General features: G+C 48.1%; 1 protein-coding gene across 1 annotated transcript in view; it reads right to left on the reverse strand.

Moving 5' to 3' along the window:
• The window catches only part of LOC145338752 (pyruvate carboxylase, mitochondrial-like), a 247177-nt gene that overhangs the window by 180726 nt on the left and 52054 nt on the right, over positions 1-14397 (reverse strand). Inside the window, exon 2 of the mRNA XM_080183141.1 lies at positions 4185-4325. The gene's annotated coding sequence lies outside the window, so the exon portion shown is untranslated. The remainder of the gene's footprint in view (positions 1-4184; positions 4326-14397) is intronic.

Consider the following 14397-nt stretch of genomic DNA (forward strand, 5'->3'; position numbering starts at 1 on the left):
CCTCCCCCCCCGAGTAACTGACTCTTCCCCACCCTGGGGGAAAAAGCTTCTGAGTATCCACTCTGTCCATGCCCCTCATAATCTTGTAGACTTCTATCAGGTCTCCCCTCAACCTCTGTCGTTCCAGTGAGAACAAACCAAGCTCTCCCGACATCCTAGTAAATATTTATTCACCATCCGACAGTCAATATAAGAAATCTGGTGATTTAGGGCTGGCACGGTGGTTAGCGCTGCTGCCTCACGGCGCCAGGGAACTGGATTCGATTCCCGGCCTTGGGGCACTGTCTGTGTGGAGTCTGCATGTTCTCCCCATGTCTGCGTGGGTTTCCTCTGGGTGCTCCGGTTTCCTTTTGCCGAAAGACATGCTGGTTTGGGTGCATTGGCTGTGCGAAATTCTCCCTGAGTGTAATCGAACAGGCACCAGAATGTGGCAATCGGGGCATTTTGACTGTAACCTCACGGCGGTGCTAATGTAAGCCTACTTGTGACACTAATAAATAAAGTTTAACTGAAATTGAATTAAAGTTTAATAGAATCATAGACTCCCTACAGTGCAGAAGCAGGCCATTCGGCCCATGGAGCCTGCACCAACAATAATTAGCCCCCCCATGCCGGGGGCCGATCCTCATAACCCATGTATTTACCCTGTTAAGGGGACAATTTAGCATGGCCAATCCACCTAACCTACACATCTTTGGACACTAAGGGGCAATTTAGCATGGCTAATCCACCTAACCTGCACATCTTCGGACACTAAGGGACAATTTAGCATGGCTAATCCACCTAACCTACACATCTTTGGACACTAAGGGGCAATTTAGCATGGCCAATCCACCTAACCTGCACATCTTCGGACACTAAGCGACAATTTAGCATGGCCAATCCACCTAACCTGCACATCTTCGGACACTAAGGGACAATTTAGCATGGCCAATCCACCTAACCTACACATCTTCGGACACTCAGGGGCAATTTAGCATGGCCAATCCACCTAACCAGCGCATCTTTGGACACTCAGGGGCAATTTAGCATGGCCAATCCACCTAACCTGCATATCTTTGGACACTAAGGGGCAATTTAGCATGGCCAATCCACCTAACCTGTACATCTTTGGACACTAAGGGACAATTTAGCACGGCCAATCCACCTAACCTGCACATCTTTGGACACTGAGGGGCAATTTAGCATGGCCAATCCACCCAACCTGCACATCTTTGGACACTAAGGGGCAATTTAGCATGGCCAATCCACCTAACCTGCACATCTTTGGACACTAAGGGACAATTTAGCATGGCTAATCCACCTAACCTACACATCTTTGGACACTAAGGGACAATTTACCATGGCCAATCCACCTAACCTACACATCTTCGGACACTCAGGGGCAATTTAGCATGGCCAATCCACCTAACCTGCACATCTTTGGACACTCAGGGACAATTTAGCATGGCTAATCCACCTAACCTGCTCATCTTTGGACACTAAGGGGCAATTTCGCATGGCCAATCCACCTAACCTACACATCTTCGGACACTCAGGGGCAATTTAGCATGGCCAATCCACCTAACCTGCACATCTTTGGACACTAAGGGACAATTTAGCATGGCCAATCCACCTAACCTGCACATCTTTGGACACTAAGGGGCAATTTAGCATGGCCAATCCACCCAACCTGCACATCTTTGGACACTAAGGGACAACTTAGCATGGCCAATCCACCTAACCTGCACATCTTTGGACACTAAGGGGCAATTTAGCATGGCCAATCCACCTAACCTGCACATCTTTGGACACTAAGGGACAATTTAGCATGGCTAATCCACCTAAGCTACACATCTTTGGACACTAAAGGACAATTTAGCATGGCCAATCCACCTAACCTACACATCTTCGGACACTCAGGGGCAATTTAGCATGGCCAATCCACCTAACCTGCACATCTTTGGACACTAAGGGACAATTTAGCATGGCTAATCCACCTAACCTGCTCATCTTTGGACACTAAGGGGCAATTTAGCATGGCCAATCCACCTAACCTACACATCTTCGGACACTCAGGGGCAATTTAGCATGGCCAATCCACCTAACCTGCACATCTTTGGACACTAAGGGACAATTTAGCATGGCCAATCCACCTAACCTGCACATCTTTGGACACTAAGGGGCAATTTAGCATGGCCAATCCACCCAACCTGCACATCTTTGGACACTAAGGGACAACTTAGCATGGCCAATCCACCTAACCTGCACATCTTTAGACACTAAGGGGCAATTTAGCATGGCCAATCCACCTAACCTGCACATCTTTGGACACTCAGGGGCAATTTAGCACGGCCAATCCACCTAACCTGCACATTTGTTAATAAGGTATACGGTGTCTTGGCGTTTATTGGTAGGGGGATTGAATTTAGGAGTCGCAGCGTCATGTTGCAACTGTACACAACTCTGGTGCGGCCGCACTTAGAGTATTGTGCGCAGTTCTGGTCCCCACATTATAGGAAGGATGTGGAGGCATTGGAGAGGGTGCAGAGGAGGTTTACCAGGATGTTGCCTGGTATGGAGGGGAGGTCCTATGAGGAGAGACTGAGAGATTTGGGGTTGTTTTCGCTAGAAAGAAGGCGGCTAAGAGGGGATCTTATTGAAACATATAAGATGATTAGAGGTTTAGATCGGGTGGATAGTGATAGCCTTTTTCCTCGGATGGAGAAAGCTAGCACGAGGGGGCATAGCTTTAAATTAAGGGGGGGTAGTTATAGGACGGATGTCAGGGGTAGGTTCTTTACCCAGAGGGTGGTGAGGGATTGGAATGCCCTGCCTGCTGCAGCTGTAGATGCGCCTAGTTTGGGGGCGTTTAAGAGATCCGTGGATAGGTTTATGGATGAAAAGGGATTGGTTTAGGTTAGAGGGTCATTGTTTTTTAACTGGTCGGCGCAACATCGTGGGCCGAAGGGCCTGTTCTGCGCTGTAATGTTCTATGTTCTATCTTTGGACACTAAGGGGCAATTTAGCATGGTGGATCCATCTAACCTGCACATCTTTGGACACTAAGGGGCAATTTAGCATGGCCAATCCACCTAACCTGCACATCTTTGGATACTAAGGGGCAATTTAGCATGGCCAATCCACCTAACCTGCACATCTTTGGATACTAAGGGGAAATTTAGTTTGGCCCATCCCTGTAACTTGTACATCTTTTGACTGCGGGAGAAAACCGGAGCACCCGGCGGAAACCCACACAGTGACCGGAGGATGGAATCGAACCCGGGTCCCGTGTGCTGTGAGGCAGCCGTGCTGACCCACTGTGTCGCCGTTCATGTGCTGTGAGGGGTTCCGTGTAAACACAAACCCTGTCTTTCTCACTTTGCCAGCATAAATTCGCGGGCGCGATTTGAAGACTGGAAGGCACGCGGAACGCCTCCGAGCAGGCTGCGGAAATTTCAAGCTGGCTGCGTCCGGGAACCCTGCCGGTACCGGGAGCAGCGGTGGAAGCTGCAGCCCTCTCTCCGTAACGTCACCGTCACCGGGACAGCGAGTTCCAACTTCCGGCAGAATTAGACTGACTCGGGGACCGGCTGGTGGCAAAGTCGGAGTTAATTTAAGAACATAGGAAATAGGAGCAGGAGTAGGGCCATCCAGCCCTTCGAGCCTGCCCCGCCATTCAATAAGATCATGGCTGATCTGTTGTGTCTCAGTTCCACATTCCCGCCCTCTCCCCATAACCCTTAATCCCCTCGCTTATCGAAAACCCATCAACCCGCGTCTTAAAAATATTTAGCGAGGCAGCCTCCACCACTTCAACGGGCAGAGAATTCCAGAGATTCACCACCCTTTGAGTGAAGAAGTTCCTCCTCAACTCTGTTCTAAACCGCCCCCCCTTTATCTTGAGGCTGTGCCCCCTAGTCCTACTGTCCTTTCTGAGTGGGAAGAGTCTCTCCACCTCTATCCTATCCATCCCATTCAACATCTTATACGTCTCAATGAGATCTCCCCTCATTCTTCTAAACTCTAACGAGTACAAGCCTAGTTTATTCAGCCTCTCCTCATAGTTCAACCCCCTCATCTCCGGTATCAGCCTAGTAAACCTCCTCTGCACTCCCTCCAAGGCCAAAATATCCTTGCGTAAGTGCGGCGACCAAAACTGCACACAGTATCGCGGCAGAGCTAATAAATCAGAAATTCCTTACCTTGGACCCTGCGCTGCCCCCGGCACTCCCAAATCGCTTCCAGGGAACAATGAAGCCCAGTCCCTATCAAATCGAGTTCTCAATGTGTCACGCACTCCCAGGGCTGAGCTGCAGGTCCCCTGAAATTCACAGGAGGTGTGGCTGTGAATGGTCAAACAAATAATATTAGAGCCAGCGCGACGGTGCAATGCAAAATGAGGCCCTTTTGTCCATCATATCTGTACTAGCCATCAAGCACCCATCTATAGAATCATAGAATTCCCACAGTGCAGGAGGAGGCCATTTGGCCCATCGAGTCTGCACCGACAACAATCCCTGTCCAGGCCCTATCCCCGTAACCCCATGTATTTAACCCCACTGACACAAAGGGGCAATTTAACAGGCCAATCCATCTAACCTGCACATCTTTGGATACTACGGGGCAATTTAGCATGGCCAATCCATCTAACCTGCACATCTTTGGACACGAAGAGGCAATTTAGCATGGCCAATCCACCTAACCTGCACATCTTTGGACACTAAGGGGCAATTTAGCATGGCCAATCCACCTAACCTGCACATCTTTGGACACAAAGAGGCAATTTAGCATGGCCAATCCACCTAACCTGCACATCTTTGGACACCAAGGGGCAATCTGGCATAGCCAATCCACCTAACCTGCACATCTTTGGATACTACGGGGCACTTTAGCATGGCCAATCCATCTAACCTGCACCTCTTTGGACACTAAGAGGCAATTTAGCATGACCAATCCACGTAACCTACACATCTTTGGATACTAAGGGGCAATTTAGCAAGGCCAATCCACGTAATCTACACAACTTTGGACACTGAGGGGCAATTTAACATCGCCAATCCACCCAACGTGCACACCTTTGGACTGCAGGAGTAAACCAGAGGAAACCCGCGGAGACACAGGGAGAATGTGCAAACTCCACACAGACAGGCTGGTCTTGAATCTGGGTTCCTGGCGCTGTGAGGCAGCAGTGCAAACCGCTATGCCATGGTGCTGCCCAGTCGTGGCTGAGTTGGTACCGCACTCAGCTTTGGGAGTGAGGCTAAGAGGTGGGGAAAGAGGTCTGTGTCCCCACCCGCCTCAAGATAAAAACCTGCTGAAGGGCAGGAGGGGTGGAATTTAGGCCCGAGAGTTGCCTGAATCAGGAAAGCGCGATCTGAGAAGGGTCTGAGTTTAGCATCGATGTTACTTGGACAGACAGATGGAAATCTCAAGTTGGCGGCTCAGTGGGACAGTGGTGAGCACTGCTGCCTCACAATGCCAGGGACCAGGCTTTAATTCCCAGCTTGGGTCACTGCCTGGGTGGAGTCTGCACATTCTACCCATGTCCTCCGGGTGCTCTGGCTTCGTCCCACAGTCCAAGGATGTGTGGGTTACGTGAACTGTCCATGCTAAATTGCCCCTTAGTGTCCAAAGATGTGCAGGTTAGGTGGATTGGCCATGCTAAATTGCCCCTCAGTGTATAAAGATGCGTAGGTTAGGTGGATTGGCCATGCTAAATTGCCCCTCAGTGTATAAAGATGTGTAGGTTAGGTGGATTTGCCATGCTAAATTACCCCTTAGTGTCCAAAGATGTGCAGGTTAGGTGGATTGGCCATGCTAAATTGCCCCTTAGTGTCCAAAGATGTGCAGGTTAGGTGGATTGGCCATGCTAAATTGCCCCTTAGTGTCCAAAGATGTGCAGGTTAGGTGGATTGGCCATGCTAAATTCCCCCTTAGTGTCCAAAGATGTGCTGGTTAGGGGGATTGGCCATGCTAAATTGCCCCTTAGTGTCCAAAGATGTGCAGGTTAGGTGGATTGGCCATGCTAAATTGCCCCTCAGTGTATAAAGATGCATAGGTTAGGTGGATTGGCCATGCTAAATTGCCCCTCAGTGTATAAAGATGTGTAGGTTAGGTGGATTTGCCATGCTAAATTACCCCTTAGTGTCCAAAGATGTGCAGGTTAGGTGGATTGGCCATGCTAAATTGCCCCTTAGTGTCCAAAGATGTGCAGGTTAGGTGGATTGGCCATGCTAAATTGCCCCTTAGTGTCCAAAGATGTGCAGGTTAGGTGGATTGGCCATGCTAAATTGCCCCTTAGTGTCCAAAGATGTGCTGGTTAGGGGGATTGGCCATGCTAAATTGCCCCTTAGTGTCCAAAGATGTGCAGGTTAGGTGGATTGGCCATGCTAAATTGCCCCTTAGTGTCCAAAGATGTGCAGGTTAGGTGGATTGGCCATGCTAAATTGCCCCTTAGTGTCCAAAGATGTGCAGGTTAGGTGGATTGGCCGTGCTAAATTACCCCTTAGTGTCCAAAGATGTGCTGGTTAGGGGGATTGGCCATGCTAAATTGCCCCTTAGTGTCCAAAGATGTGCAGGTTAGGGTGGATTCATTCTAAATTGCCCTTTAGTGTCCAAAGATGTGCAGGTTAAGTGGATTAGCCATGCTAAATTGCCCCTTAGAATCAGGAGCAGCAGGGTAAACGTGTGGGGTTACAGGGATAGGGCCTGGGTGGGATTGTGGTCAGCACAGACTCGATGGGCCGAATGGAGTCCTTCTGCACAGCAGGGATTCTGTGATTCTAAAGCAAAACACTGGGAGAGTGAGGCAGCCTGGATCGGGAGTTCGAATCCCGGAGAAGGGTTCTAGAAAATGACCAGGAAAAGCTGGGTGGGAAAATCACTTCCAAAAGGGAGTGGGGATGGGTTATATTGGACTGCAGGCAGGAAGCACAGTGGGTTAGCACTGCTGCTTCACAGCTCCAGGGGCCTGGGTTCGATTCCCGGCTCGGGTCACTGTCTGTGGTGGAGTTTGCACATTCTCCCCGTGTCTGCGTGGGTTTCCTCCGGGCGCTCCGGTTCCCTCCCCACAGTCCAAAGATATGCGGGTTGGGTTGGTTGGTCGTGCGAAAATTGACTCTGGTGTCAGGGGCATTAGTAGGGTAAATATGTGTGGGGTAACGGGAGTGGGGCATTGGGTGGGATTGTGGTCGGTACAGACTCAATGGGCTGAATGGCCTCCTTCTGCACTGTAGGGATTCTATGATGCTGAGAATCTTATAGAGACGTATAAGATAATGAAGGGGATGGATAGGGTAGAGGTAGAGAGATTCTTCCCGCTTAGAAAGGATAGTAGGACTAGAGGGCACAGCCTCACGATAAGGGGGGTGCAGATTAGATCAGAGTTGAGGGGGAACTTCTTCACTCAAAGGGTGGTGAATCTCTGGAATTCTGTGCCCGTTGAAGCGGTGGGGGCTGCCTCGCTGAATATATTTAAATCACGGGTAGATAGATTTCTGATAGACGGGAGAAAGCGGGAAAGTGGAACTGATCCACTTCAGATCAGCCATGATCTTATTGAATGGCGGGGCAGGCTCGAGGGGCTAGATGGCCCTACTCCTGCTCCTATTTCTTATGTTCTTACGAGAAAAGAGGGCTGTTGGCGTGCTTTCAGGAGATAATTTACTGCTGGGAAATTCCTATCAGTGGGAGGGAAGGAGGTGTGTTGGAATGACGATGTTTAATTGGATTAAAATGCCAGCACGTGTGTTTGTCTTGGACACAGAAGGGTCAGGGAATGAGATACAATCAGCTGGAAAACACGTTTACCATTGAAGGTATACAGCCAAACTGGAGATATAATAACAGACAGGAAAAACCAGTTTCTCCCCACCGCACTGCACCCCAGCCCCAAGGGACACTCACATAATGCAAATAATTCATCTAATCCAGGGCAGAGAAAGAAATACAATCCTCTTAATGTAGGTTAGAACAAGAACTTTGTCTTTTTTTGAAATACGGAACATGTGCATTCGGAACAGGGGTGGGTCAACTGGCCCATCAAACCTGTCGCTTTATTGCCCCTGAGTATCCAAAGATGGTCGTCATGATGCCGGCGTTGGACTGGGGTAAACACAGTAAGAAGTCTCACAACACCAGGTTGGAGTCCAACAGGTTTACTTGGCAGCAAACGCCACTAGCTTTTGGGGTTCTGCCCCTTTGTCAGGTGAGTGGGGAGTTCTGATCACACACACTCAGGTTATTGTTGGCGAACTCTTCAGCGGTCAAGGGCATTCGGCCTCTGATCTTCGGGTAAGCCTTCACGACAGCGCAGAGCAGAGACCGATAGCCAAGTTCCGCACACACGAGGACGGCTTCAACCGGGACCTTGGGTTCATGTCGCACTATCTGTAACCCCCGTGACTTGCCTGGGCTTGCAACATCTCACTTACTGTCTCCTGCCTGGAGACAACACACATCTCTTTAATCTGTGCTTAATGCTCTCTCCACTCACATTGTCTGCACCTTGAAGACTTGATTAGCTGTAAAGACTCGCATTCTGATCAGTATTCTGTAATCTGAGTGTGTGTCTGTATCTGCCCTGTTTGTGATCAGAACTCCCCATTCACCTGACGAAGAGGCAGCGCTCCGAAAGCTCGTGGCGTTTGCTAACAAATAAACCAATTGGAATTTAACCTGGTGTTGTGAGAATTCTTACTTTACCCAAAGATGTGCAGGTTACCTGGACTGGCCATATTAAATTGCACCTTAATGTCCAAACATGCGCACGTTAGGTGGATTGTCCATGCTAAATTGCCCCTTAGTGTCCAAAGATGTGCTGGTTAGGGAGATTGGCCATTCTAAATTGCCCTTTAGTGTCCAAACATGTGCTGGTTAGCGGGATTGGCCATGCTAAATTGCCCCTTAGTGTCCAAAGATGTGCTGGTTAGCAGGATTGGCCATGCTAAATTGCCCCTCAGTGTCCAAAGATGTGCTGGTTAGGGGGATTGGCCATTCTAAATTGCACCTTAGTGTCCAAAGATGTGCTGGTTAGGTGGATTGGCCATGCTAAATTGCCCCTTAGTGTCCAAAGATGGGTAGGTTAGGTGGATTAGCCATGCTAAATTGTCCCTTATCGTCCAAAGATGTGCGGATTAGGTGGATTGGCCATTCTAAATTGCCCCTTAGTGTCCAAAGATGTGCTGGTTAGGGGGATTGGCCATGCTAAATTGCCCCTTAGTGTCCAAAGATGTGCTGGTTAGCGGGATTGGCCATGCTAAATTGCCCCTTAGTGTCCAAAGATGTGCTGGTTAGGGGGATTGGCCATTCTAAATTGCCCCTTAGTGTCCAAAGATGTGCTGGTTAGGGGGATTGGCCATTCTAAATTGCCCCTTAGTGTCCAAAGATGTGCTGGTTAGCGGGATTGGCCATTCTAAATTGCCCCTTAGTGTCCAAAGATGTGCTGGTTAGCGGGATTGGCCATTCTAAATTGCCCCTTAGTGTCCAAAGATGTGTAGGTTAGGTGGATTGGCCATGCTAAATTGCCCCTTAGTGTCCAAAGATGTGCAGGTTAGGTGGATTAGCCATGCTAAATTGTCCCTTATCGTCCAAAGATGTGCAGGTTAAGGGGATTAGCCATGCTAAATTGTCCCTTATCGTCCAAAGATGTGCTGGTTAGGGGGATTGGCCATACTAAATTGCCCCTTAGTGTCCAAAGATGTGCAGGTTAGGTGGATTAGCCATGCTAAATTGCTCCTTAGTGTCCAAAGATGTGCTGGTTAGGGGGATTGGCCATTCTAAATTGCCCCTTACTGTCCAAAGATGTGCTGGTTAGCGGGATTGGCCATGCTAAATTGCCCCTTAGTGTCCAAAGATGTGCTGGTTAGGGGGATTAGCCATTCTAAATTGCCCCTTAGTGTCCAAAGATGTGCTGGTTAGGGGGATTGGCCATGCTAAATTGCCCCTTAGTGTCCAAAGATGTGCTGGTTAGGGGGATTGGCCATGCTAAATTGCCCCTTAATGTCCAAAGATGTGCTGGTTAGGGGGATTGGCCATGCTAAATTGCCCCTTAGTGTCCAAAGATGTGCTGGTTAGGGGGATTGGCCATGCTAAATTGCCACTTAGTGTCCAAAGATGTGCTGGTTAGGGGGATTGGCCATGCTAAATTGCCCCTTAGTGTCCAAAGATGTGCAGGTTAGGTGGATTAGCCATGCTAAATTGTCCCTTAGTATCCAAAGATGTGCAGATTAGGTGGATTGGCCATGCTGAATTGCCCCTTAGTGTCCAAAGATGTGCTGGTTAGGGGGATTGGCCATGCTAAATTGCCCCTTAGTGTCCAAAGATGTGCAGGTTAGGTGGATTAGCCATGCTAAATTGTCCCTTATCGTCCAAAGATGTGCAGGTTAAGGGGATTAGCCATGCTAAATTGCCCCTTCGTGTCCAAAGACTGGCCATACTAATTTCCTCCTTAATATCCAAAGATGAGTAGGTTGAGTGGATTGGCCATGCCAATTTCTCCCTTCATGTCCCAAGATGTGCAGGTTAGGTGGATTGGCCATGCTAAATTGTCCCTTAGTGTCCAAAGATGTGCTGGTTAGGGGGATTGGCGATGCTAAATTGCCCCTTAGTGTCCAAAGATGTGCAGGTTTGGGTGCATTGGCCACGCTAAATTCTCCCTCAGTGAACCCGAACAGGCGCCAGGGTGTGGGCGACTGGGGGATTTTCACAGTAACTTCATTGCAGTGTTAACGTAAGCCTTACTTGTGACAGTAATGAATAAACCCTAAAGTTGAGGGAAAGTGTTCCAAAGTCTCCCGACCCTCAGACGAGAAACATATACTTCTAATTCCCATCTGGAGCGCCGGGCACCCGTCGGAATTCTACTGCCCTCCAATGGGACGGTCCGTTAACCTCGGGCAGGACTTTCTGGTCTGGGATTGAGCAAGGCCGTAAATCCCACCCACTATCATTTTTAAGTGGTCTCTCCTTGGTTCTCGCCCCTCTCCAACAATTGGGGCAACATCCAGGGATAAGGTGGAGGTCTAACCAGTTCAGCAGAAAGATCGTTAAAATCCAAAATGTTCTCTCTGTTTCTTCCTCCACTGGGGATGGTTTGGAGAGGGTGGCTTCTCAAACCGCAGACCTGTGACCAACGGTGTGCCTCAGGGATCAGTGCTGGGTCCATGGTTATTTGTCATTTGTATTAATGATTTGGATGAGAATTTAGGTGGCACAGTTCGTGAGTTTGCAGATGACACCAAGATTGGTGGCATAGTGGAGAGTGAAGAAAGTTATCTCCGATTGCAATGGGATCTTGATCAATTGGGACAGTGGGCTAATGAATGGCAGATGGAATTTAATTTAGTAAATGCGGGGTGATGCATTTTGGTAGATCGAACCAGGGCAGGGCTTACTCAGTTAATGGCAGATTGTTGGGGAGAGTTATAGAACAAAGAGATCTAGGGGTACAGGTTCATAGCTCCTTGAAAGTGGAGTCACAGGTGGACAGAATGGTGAAGAAAGCATTCGGCAAGCTTAGTTTCATTGGTCAGAACACTGAATACAGGAGTTGGGACGTCTTGTTGAAGTTGTACAAGACATTGGTAAGACCACACTTGGAATACTGTGTGCAATTCTGGTCACCCTATTATAGAAAGGATATTATTAAACTAGAAAGAGTTCAGAAAAGATTTACTAGGATGCTACTGGGACTAGATGGATTGAGTTATAAGGAGAGGCTGGATAGACTGGGACTTTTTTCCATGGTGTACAGGAGACTTACGGATGATCTTAGCGAGGTCTATAAAATAATGAGGGGCACAGATCAGCTAGATAGTCAATATCTTTTCCCAAAGGTAGGGGAGTCTAAAACTAGAGGGCACAGGTTTAAGGTGAGAGGGGAGAGATGCAAAAGGGTCCAGAGGGGGCAATTTCTTTCACACAGAGGGTGGTGAGTGTCTGGAACAAGCTGCCAGAGGCAGTAGTGGAGGCGGGTACAATTTTGTCTTTGAAAAAGCATTTGGACAGTTACGTGGGTAAGATGGGGAGAGAGGGATGTGGGCCAAATGCGGGCAATTGGGATTATCTTAGGGGTTAAAAAGAAAGGGCAGCATAGACCAGTTGGGCTGAAGGGCCTGTTTCCATGCTGTAAACCTCTGTGACTCTATGAGACAGATGCTGCCTGACCTGCTGAGTTTATCCAGCACCTTTTACCCCTCAATTTGCGATCTGATTTGTGCATAAACGAGGCAAAACGTAACGTCCTTCGCAAAACGGATATTATATTTCAAAAGAGGGACTGATCAGGATGATTTTAGAACAAGATTAATTGGATTCAGCCGTTCCACATCAGCACACAGCCACATGCAGTGAATTAGCCAGGAGAGTAAGAAACCGCAAAGCACCCTGTCCTCGGAGACAGCGGGAGTGGTTACACCTAATTGTCACAATTCCAGAAGCACTCGGGAGATAACAACTTTCCTTCCTCCACACTGACTGTACAAACGCTTATGTAAAATGCCACCTTAGAATCATAGAATGCTGCAGTCCAGAAGGAGGGCCATTCGGCCCACCGGGGCCTGCACTGGCTCTCTGACAGAGTATCTCACCCACACCCTGACTCCATGTATTCACCTTGCTAATCACCCGGTAAGTTCCAAGCATCTCCCCGTTAACCCCTCAATACATCTCTGGACATAAAGGAACAGTTTACCGTGATCAATCCACCTAACCTGTACATCTTTGGACACTAAGGGGCAATTTAGCATGGCCAATCCACCCAACCTGCACATCTTTGGACACTAAGGGGCAATTTAGCATGGCCAATCCACCTAACCTACACATCTTTGGAAACTAAGGGGCAATTTACAATGGCCAATTCACCTAATCAGCACATCTTTGGACACTAAGGGGCAATGTAGCATGGCCAATCCACCGAACCTGCACATCTTTGGACACTAAGGGGCAATTTAGCATGGCCAATCCATCTAACCTGCACATCTTTGGACAATAAGGGGCAATTTAGCATGGCCAATCCATCTAACCTGCACATCTTTGGACACTAAGGGGCAATTTAGCATGGCCAATCCACCTAACCTGCACATCTTTGGACATTAAGGGGCAATTTAGCATGGCCAATCCATCTAACCTGCACATCTTTGGACACTAAGGGACAATTTAGCATGGCCAATCCACCTAACCTGCACATCTTTGGAAACTAAGGGGCAATTTAGCATGGCCAATCCCCCTAACCAGCACATCTTTCAGACTGTAGAAGGAAACCAGAGCACCCGGAGGAAACCCACGCAGACACGGGGAGAACGTGCAGACTCAGCGCAGACCCAAACCGGGAATCAAACCTGGGTCCCTGGAGCTGTGAAGCAGCAGTGCTAACCCACCCTGCCACCATCCTTCCCTATGTACTCTATGAATGGTATGCTTTGTCTTACACGCGCAAGAAACAATACTTTTCACTGTATCCCAGTACGTGACAATAATAAATCAAATCAAAGATTAAGTTGATCTTTCTCTACACCCTAGCTGTGACTATGACACTATATTTTGCACCCTCTCTTTTCCTTCTCTATGAACGGTATGTTTTGTCTGTATAGCTCGCAAGAAACAATACTTTTCACTGTATCCCAATACATGTGATAACAATAAATTCAATCAAATATTAAGTTGATCTTTCTCTACACCCTAGCTGTGACTGTAACACTACATTCTGCACCCTCTCCTTTCCTTCTCTATGAACGGTATGCTTTGTCTGTGTCGCGCGCAAGAAACAATACTTTTCACTGTTTCCCAGTACATGTGACAATAATAAATCAAATCAAATATTAAGCTGATCTTTCTCTACACCCTCGCTGTGACTGTAACACTACATTCTGCACCCTCTCCTTTCCTTCTCTATGAACGGTGTGCTTTGTCTGTAAGAAACAATACTTTTCACTGTATCCCAATACATGTGATAACAATAAATTCAATCAAATATTAAGTTGATCTTTCTCTACACCCTAGCTGTGACTGTAACACTACATTCTGCACCCTCTCCTTTCCTTCTCTACGAACGGTATGCTTTGTCTGTGTCGCGCGCAAGAAACAATACTTTTCACTGTTTCCCAGTACATGTGACAACAATAAATCAAATCAAATATTAAGCTGATCTTTCTCTGTACCCTCGCTGTGACTGTAACACTACATTCTGCACCCTCTCCTTTCCTTCTCTATGAACGGTGTGCTTTGTCTGTAAGAAACAATACTTTTCACTGTATCCCAATACACGTGACAATAATACATCAAACCCATGAAGCCCCAAGATCAGATGTTCGATCCCAGAGTCAACTGGGGCTCTTCTATGGGTTAACCTCTCTGTCTGACCATCTCGCCCGGTCTGATAAAGTGTAACAAAGTTCCATTCATGAACAAACATCACAT

Source organism: Carcharhinus amblyrhynchos, unplaced genomic scaffold (assembly GCF_965287045.1).
Source record: "Carcharhinus amblyrhynchos unplaced genomic scaffold, sCarAmb.v2.hapA chromosome_162, whole genome shotgun sequence".
In the NCBI taxonomy this organism is placed as follows: Eukaryota; Metazoa; Chordata; class Chondrichthyes; order Carcharhiniformes; family Carcharhinidae; genus Carcharhinus; species Carcharhinus amblyrhynchos.